Genomic DNA, 14,981 nt, shown 5'->3' on the forward strand with positions numbered 1-14,981 from the left:
CATAACAGAAGTTTTTAAAACCTCTGTCTTCCACAATTTTAAATGGCTGGATGTCAGTGGCTTCATCATCTTCAATCATCTTTGCCAGCTCTTCATCTATCTTCCCCTGTCTCAATGGGGTGACAGGAGCTGTGAAGTAATGACTGAGAGACAGTAGTTTAGATTTTGTAGTAGCAGCAGGAATTGTCTTACCAGGTGCCTGGCCAGGCAAAGATGTGGGTCCAGTGGTTACAGAGGCTGCTGCTGTAGCTGTGGCTTGAGTGACTGTGGCACTGGTATGACGTCTGCCTGATGTGGAGGCAGAAGTACTGGCACTCTCCACTTCATCGTCAGAGTCACGCTCTCTCCTCACCTCTGAGATTTTAACAGTGGGGTGTTGAGTTTTACAATGCCTGTGCAAATTGTTTGTGGAGCCAGACTTAAATGAAACTATCTTCTTGCAATATTGCACTTTGCCTTACTGTCTTCCTCAAGTGAAATGTGCATCCAAATACTGCTCCTTTTTCCTTGGCTCATTTGCAGAATGATGACGGACGGTCCTCCCCCTCCTTCAGGCTGCTGTTGACTGCACTCACTGCCAACTCTTTTTTTTTTTTCTTTGCTCCTTCACTGTGCACCCATGTGAAGGAGCGTGCACAACTCATATGACATTTGCATATGAAATATGCTCCTCCCCATGCTCTCACAGTCTGCCGATTTTTTTTTTTTTTTTTACTGAGGCACTCACTTGAAGGGAGTGTGCACAACTCATGCAATATGCGCTCCTCCCCATGCTCTCTCCGTCACACTCAGTGGAGGAGCAAGGAGGAGCTTGTGTGAGCATCTGTCTGTGTGTGAACGATTGGTGAGTGTGAACTGAGGGAGAGAGGAAAAAAAGAACGGCTCCCAACCAATCGCGACTCGGTTCCCATCGTTCATGTTAATGAGCCGTTCAAAAGATTTGGTTTGTTTGTGAAAGTCACAACACTACTCTGCATCCTCTGCCTTAATCACTGCCCAGTTGAGACCTTTATCCAAGTATGAGGTAGCAATTTTGTATACATCACCAAAGTGCTTCTTTAAAAGTTCCTTTGCTGCAGCATAACCTCTGTCTGGATGCATATATTGGCAACTACGCACCAGCTCTCTTAGTTGTCCCAAGGTGAACTGCTCTAAAGAGAACAGTCTATCCTGGTTGCTCTCAGTTTTCCTTTCAATGCCATGTTCAAAGGCTCTCATAAAGAACAGATAGTCCTGAGGATCTCCCTTAAAGACGGGAATGTTGACTGATGGTAAAGTAAATTGGCCTTGTTGTTTAATGAGAATTTCTGTTATTTGATTTTGCTTCTCCATTATGTTCATCAGACTGTCAAGATCATGTAGTTTACCTTGATCCTGGATAATTGTAGATCTTTTTCTTTGTAGGTGTGTTGTTGTGCCCACACCTCCAAGTGTTTCTGTACCATGTGACATGAAGTCATGGTGGCTACCTGGGTGGGCAAAAAAATCAGATGACTTGATGGTTGAAGTCTGGGGTGATCTACGATCTTTAGTGACATCTACTGGAATTTTAGTTTTATGGGTGACATACTTTGGGTCCAATGGGGCATAATAAATCTGATGAGGATGCATTGTCCTGCTTCTCACGGATGCATCAACAGTTAGACTTCCATGTGTAATTGTCTTTACAGGTTCCTCTTGAGTTCCCGTTGCTGTTTCCTGCTCCACAGTGGTACTGTCCAAAGTATCTGCAGGTTGTGTGTATGCCTGGGTCAGCTCAGTGTCTTCAAATTCATCCTGTTCATCACCTTTTTCTTGTTGAAATGATTGTTGTGCCAATCCTTCTTCCAAATACTCATTCATTCCATCCCTTCTTTCTGTTCTTTCAGGCACAATCTGTGACATTTCAAATCCTTTTAAAATGCTTAACTTTGCTGTATTTGCAGCCATTTGAGTCTCCAATTCGAGCTTCTCCTGCTCAGCTCTGAGATGCCGCTTCCTTTGAAGCCTCTCAGCCCTTGCTGCCAACTCAGCATGTTCACTTTCTAGATGCATTTTAATAGATATTATTAAGGTTTTTGATGAACGTCGTGATGGCGTATTGAATCACTGTCATTAGGCACAATATCATCCACAGTAATTACAGTACCCAATGTAGCATCATTACCAGTCACTTTTTCATTTTGATCAACCCATTTTGATACATTGTTTTGGAAAATCAACATAGGTGCAACTTTAGGGGCAAACCACTCAGATTGATCCTTTTTAACATCATCTTTATGCAATAAAGATTTGACAGAGTCATTTAACTCATTGAAGTCTTGGTATGCTTTGAGAAACTCATTTTCCATTTTTGATTTAACCTTTTCAAGATTGCATGCATCCTTCATTAAATCGTTGATTTCATTTTTCTTTCTGGTTAAGACACCCAATTTGCCACTTCTAGATCCTTTGAGCTGTGTCAGTCACTCTGAGTAGGCGGGGTCAATATCCTCCTCCAAACTTCTGGACCGGAGCAAACTTTGCATTCTCTGCATTTTTACGTTTTGCTTTGTTTGCAATTCCAACAGAGAACAATGCACACGTTTCACATGGCTTTCCTTTTTAAATCAAAATGATCATCAACATCAACTGAGACTTCGTAGTAATTGTTTCGTTCATTTGTTGTCTTGAAATGAGGAACAAAAAGCGTTATCAATGAGATGACGTCAATGCACTTCACAGACGCGCATCCAATGAGTGGCGCAGATTCACTTCATTCAACTCTTCACTGAAGCCCAAGATAGTAATTTCAACAGCTTGATAAACAGTCTTCAAAGCAAAGAATCGTAGCGTTACTGCTAGCGATCAATTCCTATTAATGTTCCTTAACACATATGCAAGCATTGCGTGCCAGGTTTTTGACATTGTGTAGATCCAATTTCCTAATCCAGCCTTAGGTTGACACGCTTCAAGCACTATATCAATGGTCGGGATGGTTCGTGGTTGATTACGGGTTATTTATTGTAGCAAAGATGAACATGGATTATGTACCTTGAATTGAGATGGTTCGATCCGCCTGGAGGTGCAAAATAGCGGTGGATCAAGCGAATTCCAATGTTCCAAACGTATGTTCCAAATGTAGCACTTGTTACGTTGGATTAAGCCTTTTCCAATATTCCAAACAAAGCGCCTGTTGCGGTCAAAAAACCTTTTGGCTGCATGCCTTGCAACTTGTCTAATGAGAGACGCAACTAGACTGCTTTAATTAGCTCTACTAGGTCAGGTGCGGCAGTCACCTGTCAATCAAAGTGGGTTGTGGCCAACGCAATTTCGCACCTCCACGTTGCTTCACAGTACACAAAGCAAATCTAAATAACAACAAAGAATTATTCAATCAAATTATGATAAATGCAAAACCCTTAACTTCATTTTATCCTAATATTTCATAACTGTAAATAATGTAAACAATAAGCATAATTCCTTCTGGCTCCAACAATTGTAGTCTTCCGGTTCTTATAGTGAAGCTCAATTGGCTTTGTGAGGGGAATCAGCTGTTTCACTCCCTCAAACCCGATTGTCCGAATCAATTGACCAGACATGGGGAGATGTAAAGCATCTTCAGGCCGAATACAGGTGAAGGCAGCTATCAGCCATCACTTCTAATGGTCGATTATTTACTTTCACCTCTATTGTTGGATCTCTTTCCCGCCCTGATACTACCAGCTGACACCTCCCTTTCGAGTCTTCTGGGCACCTCTAAAATCCTGGTTCCAGGCCCCTATAAGGGTTCACCGGTCCCTCGGATGGCCTTGGTTGGCCCCTGAATCCTCCTCTGAAGTTTCCTCTGAAGTTTCCTCCTGATCTGTTGCACTCACGGGCAAAATGGCCATACTGTCCACAATTATAGCATACTTCTGAAGATTGTTAATCAAATCTTCCTCCTCTTCCTCTTCCAAAATTTCCTCGACCTCTTCCTCTCCAGGTCTGCGCCTGACTAAAAACAGGCTGTGGGTAGGAAACGACTGGAATCACCGATGATGGCTGAGATGATTGAAACTGAACCTGGTTTGGCTGTAGTTGTGGTAATGGTTGTTGCGGCGGAGGCTGATTCTGCATAACTAGAGCCTGCTTCTTCTCCTTCTTGTTATCCACCAGTTGTATTTGATTGAGTTTCCTGAGGGTCTCTTGGTCCTGCTCTTTCTGGTCATGTTCTTTTTTCCTATGTAGCTCCACTTGATGGGATATATGGTCCGTATACACACTCTTCGTCATGCTTCCAAGACCAACCACTTCGGCCAGTTTACTCCTCACTGGTAGGGGCAGCCCCTTCTGTATTTTGCCTCGCAAAATTGACTGCTCCATTTAGCTCAAGTCCGGGTCATTTCCTGTGATATTTCTCCACATTTGATGAGCTCTTGACACATAGGCTCTTGGGTTTTCTTCCTGTCCGAGTGGCTCAATAAGAACATTATCAGGATGTACATTTGTTGGAAATGTATCTTTAAATGCTCTCCACACTCCAACTCTATTTGCAGAAAACAGCTCTGGATCATTCTTGGCAGTTCCCACATATCAATTAAGTCCGGTTCTCTGTAGAATCTCTTCCATGGCTGGAACCCCAAGGAGGTTAGCCAGCAGTCTCTTGATATCTCCCATGGCAAATTGTGTTCCTACCATGATCTCATCCATCTTTGAAGTCCAGGGATGTGCTCCATCTTGAAGAGTAGGTAACTTCTCCATTATGTTTGACATATCTGTACTCTGCCAAGGATTATACTCCAGCTTCCGTCCTCGGATGATTACTGGGCACATCTTCTTGGATGACTTCTCTTTTCAGAATCAGAATCAGAATCACTTTATTTGCCAATTAAGTTTACACTTAAGAGGAATTTGCTGTGGTTCTGGGTGCGAACATATAACATATAGAAAAAGACAACAGAAAACAACATATAAAACATCATAAAACAACATGTACAAACAGCAGCTTGGTGAATACTTAAATTAAAAACACACTAAATTAAATAAGTTAACTAAATGAATGCTATGAATAAAGTGTTAGAGAGAATACTGTTGAATAAAGTGAATGTGCAGGGCTTTATTATGAGTCAGTGGAAGACCTGGGCCTTGTTGATAAGGCCCACTGCCGAGGGGAAGAAACTTGATTTGTGGCGTGAGGTTTTGGTCCTGATGGACCTCAGCCTCCTGCCAGAGGGGAGGGTTAAAAACAGTTTGTGTCCAGGGTGGGAGGGGTCGGCCAGAATCTTGCCTGCTCGCTTCAGGGTCCGGGAGGCGTACAGGTCCTGGAGGGACGGCAGGTTGCAGCCGATCACCTTCTCCGCACAGCGTATGATACGTTGCAGCCTGCCCTTGTCCTTGGCAGTGGCTGCAGCGTACCAGACGGTGATGGAGGAGGTGAGGATGGACTCAATGATGGCAGAGTAAAGTGTACCATCAATGTCTTTGGCAGGCTGAACTTCTTCAGCTGCTGCAGGAAGAACATCCTCTGCTGGGCTTTTTTGGTGAGGGAGCTGATGTTGAGCTCCCACTTGAGGTCCTGGGAGATGATGGCTCCCAGGAAACAAAAGGACTCCACAGTGTCAACTGGGGAGTCACACAGAGTGATGGGGGCGGGTGGGGCTGCGTTCAGTCGGAAATCCACGACCATCTCCTTTGTTTTGAGAGCATTAAGCTCCAGATTGTTCTGCCAACACCAATTCACTAGACGGTCAATGTCCTGCCTGTAGGCGGACTTGTCCCCATCAGAGATGAGTCCAATGAGGGTTGTGTCATCCGCGAACTTCAGGAGCTGGACTGATTGATGACTGGAGGTGCAGTGGTTTGTATATAAGGAGAAGAGCAGAGGGGAAAGAACGCAGCCTTGAGGGGAACCGGTGCTGATGGAGCGTGAAGCAGAGACGTGTTTCCCCAGCTTCACATGCTTTTCTTGAGCGCAAAACCATGCTTGATTTTGAGGGACTTTTTTTCTGCATTTTTTTCTTCTCTATTTGTAGCTCTTCTAAGTGGTCTTCCAACTCTTCTTGGCTCTATGTTCCAGAAGATGTATCCCTATGTGATGAGTATCGGTCGGCATTTATTTTGACCTGGTCTTCCGTATAACCTTGGTTTGCCGTTGAGTCTTTTTCTTGCTTTTGGTACCTGGATATATCTTTATAGTTGTTTCTGCTCTTCCCGTTTCTATTATTTGGTCATCATCATCTTGAATATGATATCTACCCTCCTGGCTGAGCATTGGTAACTGGGGATATACTTCCTTGATATCCATCATCTCCTTCTCATAAGGTGGGGGATTTTTGACTGGGTCCATATGTGAGAATGGTGTATTAATTTATCAGTTATATAATCTAATAATCAATATAATCAGTTTTTTCATTTTTTTCTCCATTTTTTCGTATTTCTTCCGTGTCTTTGTCGTTCTTCTCCTTTGTAGCTTTTAACAGCTTCTCTCCTTCAATTTCAAACAATTTGAGAATGCCAAGCTCTATTTGTTTCTTCTCTTTACGTTGTTTCCCCTTTTTACCCTTCTTTTGCTCCGCCTTATAGGTGGACACAAGCACCTGCATTGTCTTAATTACGTCTGGGTTCAGGGCCATGGTTGATCAATTGCTGGCCAGCGCTTCTGCCATTTCTCAGATGTCTTTGCAATGTCTTTGATTAAAGTATTATTCTTCTGTACTACATCAACAGGAGTAGTTACTTTTGAAATTTTGACGTTCCCTTTTGTCATTTTGATGATGATTATTGAAACTTTAAACTTCTTAAAACTATTTAGATTACTTCTTTTAATTAATCAATTAATAAGTCAATCAGTCACAGTTTTAAGACAGTCAATACAAAAGAGAATGAAAGAGAATTTGCCAACTTCAAAAGACTCCACAACTTTAACTTCCACATCACAACGTCCACATATAATATTGGATTAAACACACTAAAAATCCACTAAATTGTAAGTAAATTCCTCAAATATCATACAATAAAAAGTTCAACCTCTATACAGCTCAAAAATCACACAAGGAACCAACTATCACCAAAATATATTCCAATTTGCAGATCAAAACAACCCATATACCAACAATAGAACACACATTTGCAACTCAAATAATAACACTCCAATTTATTAACTGGTCAGTCCGTTGCCAAGCTTTTCCTTAATAATTCAGTAGGTATATGTCATAAATACACTCTTTTAACCCAAAATTAAGAGATTTTCTTATAACAGTATATGTGAAAACAAACCAATTATAGTCATAAGTAAATATAAATTATAGAAATATTTTTGGAAAGCAGGTATTTGTTGAAAGAGTTTGTGAATAAAACTGGACTGGCCTTTATCAGACTGGATTCAGGAGCTGCACAGTCTGTCGTCAGCGATCCTCAATCCGTGTGACGTGCTTGCCAGCCGCTTCTTGGCTATGCTTTCTCCTCCTTTTCTCCCCCTTAGCTCTCACACACCCTAGGAGAACAAAGAGAGAAACAGAGTATAATTTTGGTATCCTATACAAGCCTACTAAACATTTTAAATTGCATAATAGACAAGTCAATGCAATTTATATTTATTACAAACATCTTTTCTTCTCCTATCATATCCCAAGTTACAATCACATATAACACTCTAATATTCCTTTAAATCCTCCAATAATATTTTATTATTACCCACAACTGTATTGTTTTGTACTCTTACTTATTGAGTTGTTTTTCTTTATTCATGCTTATGTATACAAATGTGCCTATCTCTCTACTTCTCTTCAAAAACACAAAATGTCCAAGATGGCTCATTTGTTTTAACAAATTAAAAATAAATCTCCTCTGATGGAGAGAAGCTCATGATTTTAACATTAAAAATGTCCAAAGATGGCTCATTTATTTTATCAAATGAACACTGTCCTATATAGGGGCTCATATATATTTAACCAAATCAAAAACCTGTCCTCTTTTTCGAGGCTCATTTTTTCTATAAAGTAAAAAAGTCCCCTTCATTTCTTTTGATTCATCCTTTGTTTCATCATCTTGTATTTTTTATTTTAATAGTTGACACAAATTATCTTTCCCTATATATACTGCTAAGTCTCCTACTCTTTATCACAACCTATATATGTCTTTTTAACATAAAATCTCCATCCATCAACATTAATCACATAAACAAACAGCTCCTTTCTCACACAGCTAACACATAGAGACACACAAGCACCAGAGTGACACACGCAGCAGCGGCAGAGAGAGACCAGCTATATTTGCCCCTGATCAATCACTCACAGTCAAAACACAAAGCAATCTTACAAAACGCATAGTAAATACAACATTATCCAAAAAACACAACCGGTATTCAATCCCAAATTCTCAAGTCTCATTCATACATTTCCCTATAGCATGCTTTATCTGCCGCTCCTGTTATCCTTTCCTTTTCCTTCTCTTTATCCTTTTCCTTCTTAATTTATGCTACCTTTGAGGCTGAAAATATTCAATGAGAGGCTTCTTCAGACACTTGTTTGTCAACAAGTGTTCAATTGGAACATGCAATTGAATTTCTTTTTACACCCTCCAGTTCCCAGACTGACCTGAAATTCTCCTAGTGATCTCTTCCAGGGTTTTATCGGCCGATCGGTGTGACCAGACAGCATATACAGACAGCATATACACAACAGCCTCAACGAACGAGTCAGCGCTCCGTTTAAATGAGAGAGTGCTCACCCGGTGTTGACTTGGTGCTGGAAGTTGTCAGCGATGCAGCTGATCACAACATGGCCGGTTTCGTGACGCCAAAACTTTAGTGGAATCTTGAGTTGCGATGATGTGAAGTTGAAGGAAGGAAGGATCTCCACTGACACGGCCTTTGCTTGTATAATAAGGTTTTATTACACAAGGTACAGCATCATAACAAGCACCATGGAACGCTTGTGAGAGACTCTGCAGCCAGGATGAGTCTCTCCTGAACTCTGATTTTCTGACATATTTATACACTTGCTTCTCACTCAAGAAAAGACCTGTTCAGTGGGTATTGACAAAACACCTGAGACCACTGTAAACACTGCGCGGTCATCCTGAGGGGGTAACAGTTCATTTTATGATGGCCTTTATTTGGTATGTAAACTTTTACCTTACTCTTAACATGAATATATATGTAGAGCTGTTTAAGCCCAAGGCTTAAACTGTTGATCTTTTGTGTTATTCACTTGTCCGGTTTAGACTGGCCTTCCATAGAATGAATATACATTCTTATTGAGATGCTGGATCACAGCAAATTACACTACACAGGAAACATGCAGCGGTCGCCGAAAACAGCCAATTGCGTATTACAGCACAAAACTCGACAACGTGGTCTTAGGATGGCCACCGTGCTATCAAGGCCTGGCAGCTGTACATTATGTTTATGAAAAGGCATCGACGATAACAATGGGTTACCCAGTAACTATATACACGCATCATTAAATTACTGAGTTAATAAACAAAGGGTAATTTCTCGTAAGATGCCTGCAGTTTACACCCTTATTGACTTACCCAGATGTTACCATAAAGAAATGTTTAACAATGAACCCTGCTGATGCTATTTCATTCAGTTTCGAAGAAAAACCGCACGAATGCGTCGCAGAAGCAATGAAATACCCTAGACTTAGACCAGATCTTGAGTCCACTCCGTTGTTAAAAGGGGATGGAACATATTTCGTAGATGGTTCCTGTTACAGGCATCATTTAGGTAAGCATGCCGGTTTTGCTATTGTAAGACAGGAAACAGGAATTTTCACAACTGAAAAAGCCTCTGCATATGCCCATGGCATGTCACTTATCCCGGGCATATGTCACTTATCCCGGGCCGTCTGGAAAGAGAGAGGATTCAAGAAAACAGACGGTACACCAATTCAGCACTTGAGGCAAATTACTGATCTCATTTCAGCAATCATGCAGCCTACAAAACTTGCCATAATCAAATGCCAGGCACATAGGAAAGAAAATGATGCCATCATAAGAGGAAACAATGCAGCAGATGAGGCAGCAAAACTTGTAACTAAGAGTCAAATGGCCATTTTGGCACCACTAGTGTCACTAGAACCGGTCACGACCCTAGAGGACATCATTCTAATGCAGAAGGAGGCCGGCACAAGCCAACATAGCCTGTGGCAGCGGAGAGGGGCATCAAAAGACGGGAAGGGTGTGTGGAGACCACATGAAGGATTGATAGTGGCACCTGTGGCATTACTCACCATGTTGATTTCTGATTTGCACAGTGTAGATCACTGTGCAAGGGGGGAAGTGGTAAGAAAAAGAAAACAACAAGGATATTGGTCGCCATTTTTGCAGACAATGGTGGATGAGGTGCTAGGTCAATGTGAAATTTGTGCCCAAGAGAAAAGGAATAACAACACCGATAGGCCATATACCAGTGCAAGAAGGACCATTCAAACATCTTGTCATAGACTATGTGGACATGATAAAATCAGTGCATGGAAAGCGTTACATGGTAGTAGTAATTGATCGCTGTAGTCGTTGGGTTGACGCAATACCATCAAAAGACCTAGGGTCAGTCTGTTGTTAAGTTCTTGATAAGAGAAGTAATTCCAAGTTGTAAGTGTAAGTTTATGCAAATCTCATTTTGATATTATTTTCAGTTAAATAGGTAATTCATTTACTCAGTAATCACAGTTAAGCAATTCATATTTTAGTTCTACATTGTTGGTTTATATTTTTGATCTACACACAACTGCGCACCGCAGGCAAAATGCTGACTTGACAAGATCTGCCAGGCTTACATTCCATTTATAACCTATTTTTATGTATGTAACCTATTTTTATGTATGAATTGTTATGGAGCCACTACCAGCGCAAAAGCGTGATCGCCCATGACAGAGGCAAGGGGATCGTGAGGGAATTTTTCTAGCATATTGATGCTAGTTTAGTTCCAGCTAAAATATGTATATCATCATGTTGCCAAAGGGGGGATTATGTGGAAGAAAAATGTACTATATTCAGGACAATATTAGGCAATGATGTAACTTTTCAATATTAGAAAGCAAGTACACAATTTGTTCGTAACCTTAAGTGTTTTACCAGAATCGCTCATCCATCATCAGCATGAAGCAACATTGTGTCTAGCCAGGTCACCGTGACTTGGTTACTAAGGTAGCCAGGCCACGTGACTTGGTTACTAAGGTAGCCAGGCCAACAATAGAACAATGGAAAGGCCCCCACCCTGTAACTCTTTGATATAAAATGATGTGGGCTCTAGGAAGAGCCCAGTGCTTGTATTTACTATGAAGCAAATTGATACAGAATATTGATATAGAATTAAACTATAGTACCTGTACACTGCTCAATGACAATAGAGTTGAATCAAATCTAATTCACTCGTGTAGCCATACTGACACCTACTGGTAATTTGCAGATATTGCTGCATAGTAATGACTGGTGAGCAAAACACATCACACACATCATTAAACCCACATAACACAAAATAAATATATAAAGGAACCCTCTTATTAACATTCTTTCAAAGGAAATATGATTGTCTACCCTAAACATGACATCTGCGCCACATTGAGGTCACAAAACATTTTTTTTGTCACCTTTTGTCCTTTTGTCGCCATAGAGAGTATTATCATTCTGGATTTATTTAATCAGATACATATTGGCAACATACACCAATCTATACCCATGTCTGAGTGACCTCCGACGGGAGACCGTAAGCGGCATCCGGTCGGGACCGGGTCCGAGGCTATTGTCTTTTAATGGCCAAAAGAAGGAGGAGGCTGACCTGACCCAAAGACTGACTCAGGCTCTGGGCTTGGGAGGAGGAGGAGGAGGTGGTGGCAGCGGTGGTAGTAGTCGCCAGAGTTAGAAAGGAGGAAGACAAAATCTATCACCAGCAGACAGTCCTGTCCCTCAGTAACTGTAGAACAGAAACAACTTGTAGAATGTTCTGGCACTCCATTCCTTCATTCCATGCATTCCAATCATCTCTCCTTTTTTTCAGAGGAATCTCTGAAAAAACAGAATACAATGATTTGCAAATCCTTTTCAACATATATTTAATTGAATACACTACAAACACAAGATATTTAATATTCAAACTGATAAACTGTATTGTTTTTTTGCAAATATTCACTCATTTTCAATTTGATGCCTGCAACATGTTCCAAAAAAAAGCTGGGACAGGGGCATGTTTACGACTGTGTTACATCACCTTTCCTTTTAAAAACAATCAATAAGTGTAATAAGTGCTGTGTAGTTGGAATTCTTTCCCATTCTTGCTTGATGTACAACTTCAGTTGCTCAACACAACGGGGTCTCCGTTGTCATATTTTGCGCTTCATAATGCGCCACAAATTTTCAATGGGAGACAGGTCTGGACTGCAGGCAGGTCAGTCTAGTACCTGCACTCTTTTACTACGAAGCCACGCTGTTGTAACACGTGCAGAATGTGGCTTGGCATTGTATTGCTGAAATAGGCAGGGATGTCCCTGAAAAAGACGTTGCTTGGATCGCAGCATATGTTGCTCCAAAACCTGTATGTACCTTTCAGCATTTATGGTGCCTTCACAGATGTGCAAATTACCCATGCCATGGGCACTAACACACCCCCATACCATCACAGATGCTGGCTTTTGAACTTTGCGCTGATAACAATCTGGATGGTCCTTTTCCTTTTTGGTTCGGAGGACACGATGTCCATGATTTCCAAAAACAATTTGAAATGTGGACTCGTCAGACCACAGCACACTTTTCCACTTTGTGTCAATCCATCTCAGATGAGCTCTGTTGAATTTCTCTCGTCTGAAATTCGGCGTTCGTTTTCTTCTGCAACCTGAGGGGAAGGAATGAACAAAAGGAGCCAACAACTTCTCTTTTCTGAATATATTCAGGTCTCACCACGCTGACTTCAGGAGTCCGTGAAGAAGAGCCCCGGGTTACATTTCATTGGTTGCTTTGTTTCACACTTTTATAAGCCGATAGCGTTATGGCCTTTGCCCATTCATTATGCAGCGCTCCCCATCAGTTCCCCCCCCCCCCCACCACCTGGTGACCTTGTCTTTATCTTGTGAGTTTATTATGAATAACAACTCCGTTTATGGGTTTGTCGGTTGGTTAGCTCTAGTGCTGAGTTTTTCTACTCTCGTGACTACTTCTTGTGACACCTATCTTCATGCAACCTCCGCCCTATTGTGTCAATCAATAATTCTAACAGTCCCCCTGTTGACATATGCTTGCTTATGTCAAAACTTCAATAGTTTTCCTTTAAAACTTCTCCCAGATCTCCCTTTCCCTTATCTCTATCCATTAATACACAAGCTATTTTAGCACAAGTTTTTAAGCACAGTTTATGTCGCAAATATAGCCATTTTGCACAATTACATATTATTTCACACATTCCCTTGAAGCATTGCTTATAAAAACTCCCTTGTATGTTTTTCAGGAGAAAAATGACACTGCTTCATACAGACTTTTCACTTCTTATTTACACAATTTTCAAACAGGCCTTCCGTATATCTTTTCACACCCATCCAGGATATTCCAAGTTGTCACCTGGCGGGGGTTCCTCATTCTCCTCTTCCCCCATTTCCAGGAGCATCATCTTCTCGTCTCCACTTCCTGTTATGTTCTTTTCCACCACTCCTGTAATGAGACGTACACAGAGGCTCCGTGCACACGGTACCAAACAACATCCACACAGGAGCAACAGCCCTGTTGTGCCTCCTGACTATGTTTGTACGAGATTGCCAATCCTGTTTTAGTTTTTGTCAGTTTGAACCCTTCTCTTATTTTTAAATGATCACTATCCGACCATGCCTTCCACTCATATCCTGTCTCCCCTACTAACGATGTCCATGGCCCGAGGGGGCAGTTGTTTCCACATCCTACATCTGTGGTGACGTACCACTCATAGCCAGCCCCATAGTCTACCCCCTTGTATCCTCTATTGTTCTGTAAGGCCGTATACGGGACGGTCATTACTAACGTGGTATTGTGTGGGGCACATGCAGCAAACGTGTACTTCCCCATTCCCCTGTCTAGCCCCTGCTGCCTATGTGGTGTGCATCCCACTCCCTTATTCGACCCATACCCCGCACTTCTTTTGGTCCTTTTGTGCACTACTTTTGTTGTCGAATTTTGTCCGTCATCTTTTGTCCCTTTTTGGCATGGTAACTCCCTGTAGGCCCCATAGGAGGCCAATACTACTATTATCGCCAATGCAATAAGTCCCATCATCACACAACAGTGTTTAAACATTTTTCTGCTTATCTGCTGCTCCTACCACCGCGTCTGGTTTTACCGGGGAGCACTGTGACTTGTGCCACCACACCTTCCCTCTTCCCTCAAGCTGGTAAGCGTTGTTGGTTCTTGCCGTTATTCGATATGGTCCCAACCACCTTGGCGCTGACCACTTCCTCTTGATTGCCTTCAGCCACACTTCCTCACATGTGTCATCGATCTGCCCCTGCGGATGCAAGCTGGACAACAAAGCTTTCAATTGCGCATGATATTGCTTTATACACACATCGCCGAGAGCGTCGAGGGTCATAGGCCTCATAGGTCCTGGAAAAGGTGACCCTCTGTGGAGCTCATATGGCGAGCGTCCATGGCTTCTATTTACATTTGCTCTTACAGATACCAGTACTAGGGGGAGTGCCTCCACCCAATTCAACCCTGTCTGTGCACAGCATTTTGCCAGTTTTTGTTTTATGGTCTGATTCATTCTTTCCACTCCCCCCTGTGATTGTGGATGGTACACTGTGCCATAATTGTGTCTCAGCCCCATCGCCTCCTCCACAATCTGGAGTTCTTTGCTAGCAAAATGGGAGCCATTGTCTGATCTTACTCTCTCTGGAAACCCGTGGTTTGGAATCCATTGATTTATGAGAGCTTTTACCACTGATTTTGAGTCTTCTTTGCGGGTGGGGATTGCTTCTACCCATCCGGAGTACACATCCACCATCACCAGGAGATACCTCTTGCCCTCTACTGGATCTATCATGTCAGTGTAATCTATAACTACTTCCTCTCCCAGGTACCTT

The sequence above is a fragment of the Genypterus blacodes genome, unplaced genomic scaffold (assembly GCF_046128005.1).
Source record: "Genypterus blacodes isolate CSIRO-AG114 ecotype Tasmania unplaced genomic scaffold, CSIRO-AGI_Gbla_v1 ptg000002l_1, whole genome shotgun sequence".
Taxonomy (NCBI): Eukaryota; Metazoa; Chordata; class Actinopteri; order Ophidiiformes; family Ophidiidae; genus Genypterus; species Genypterus blacodes.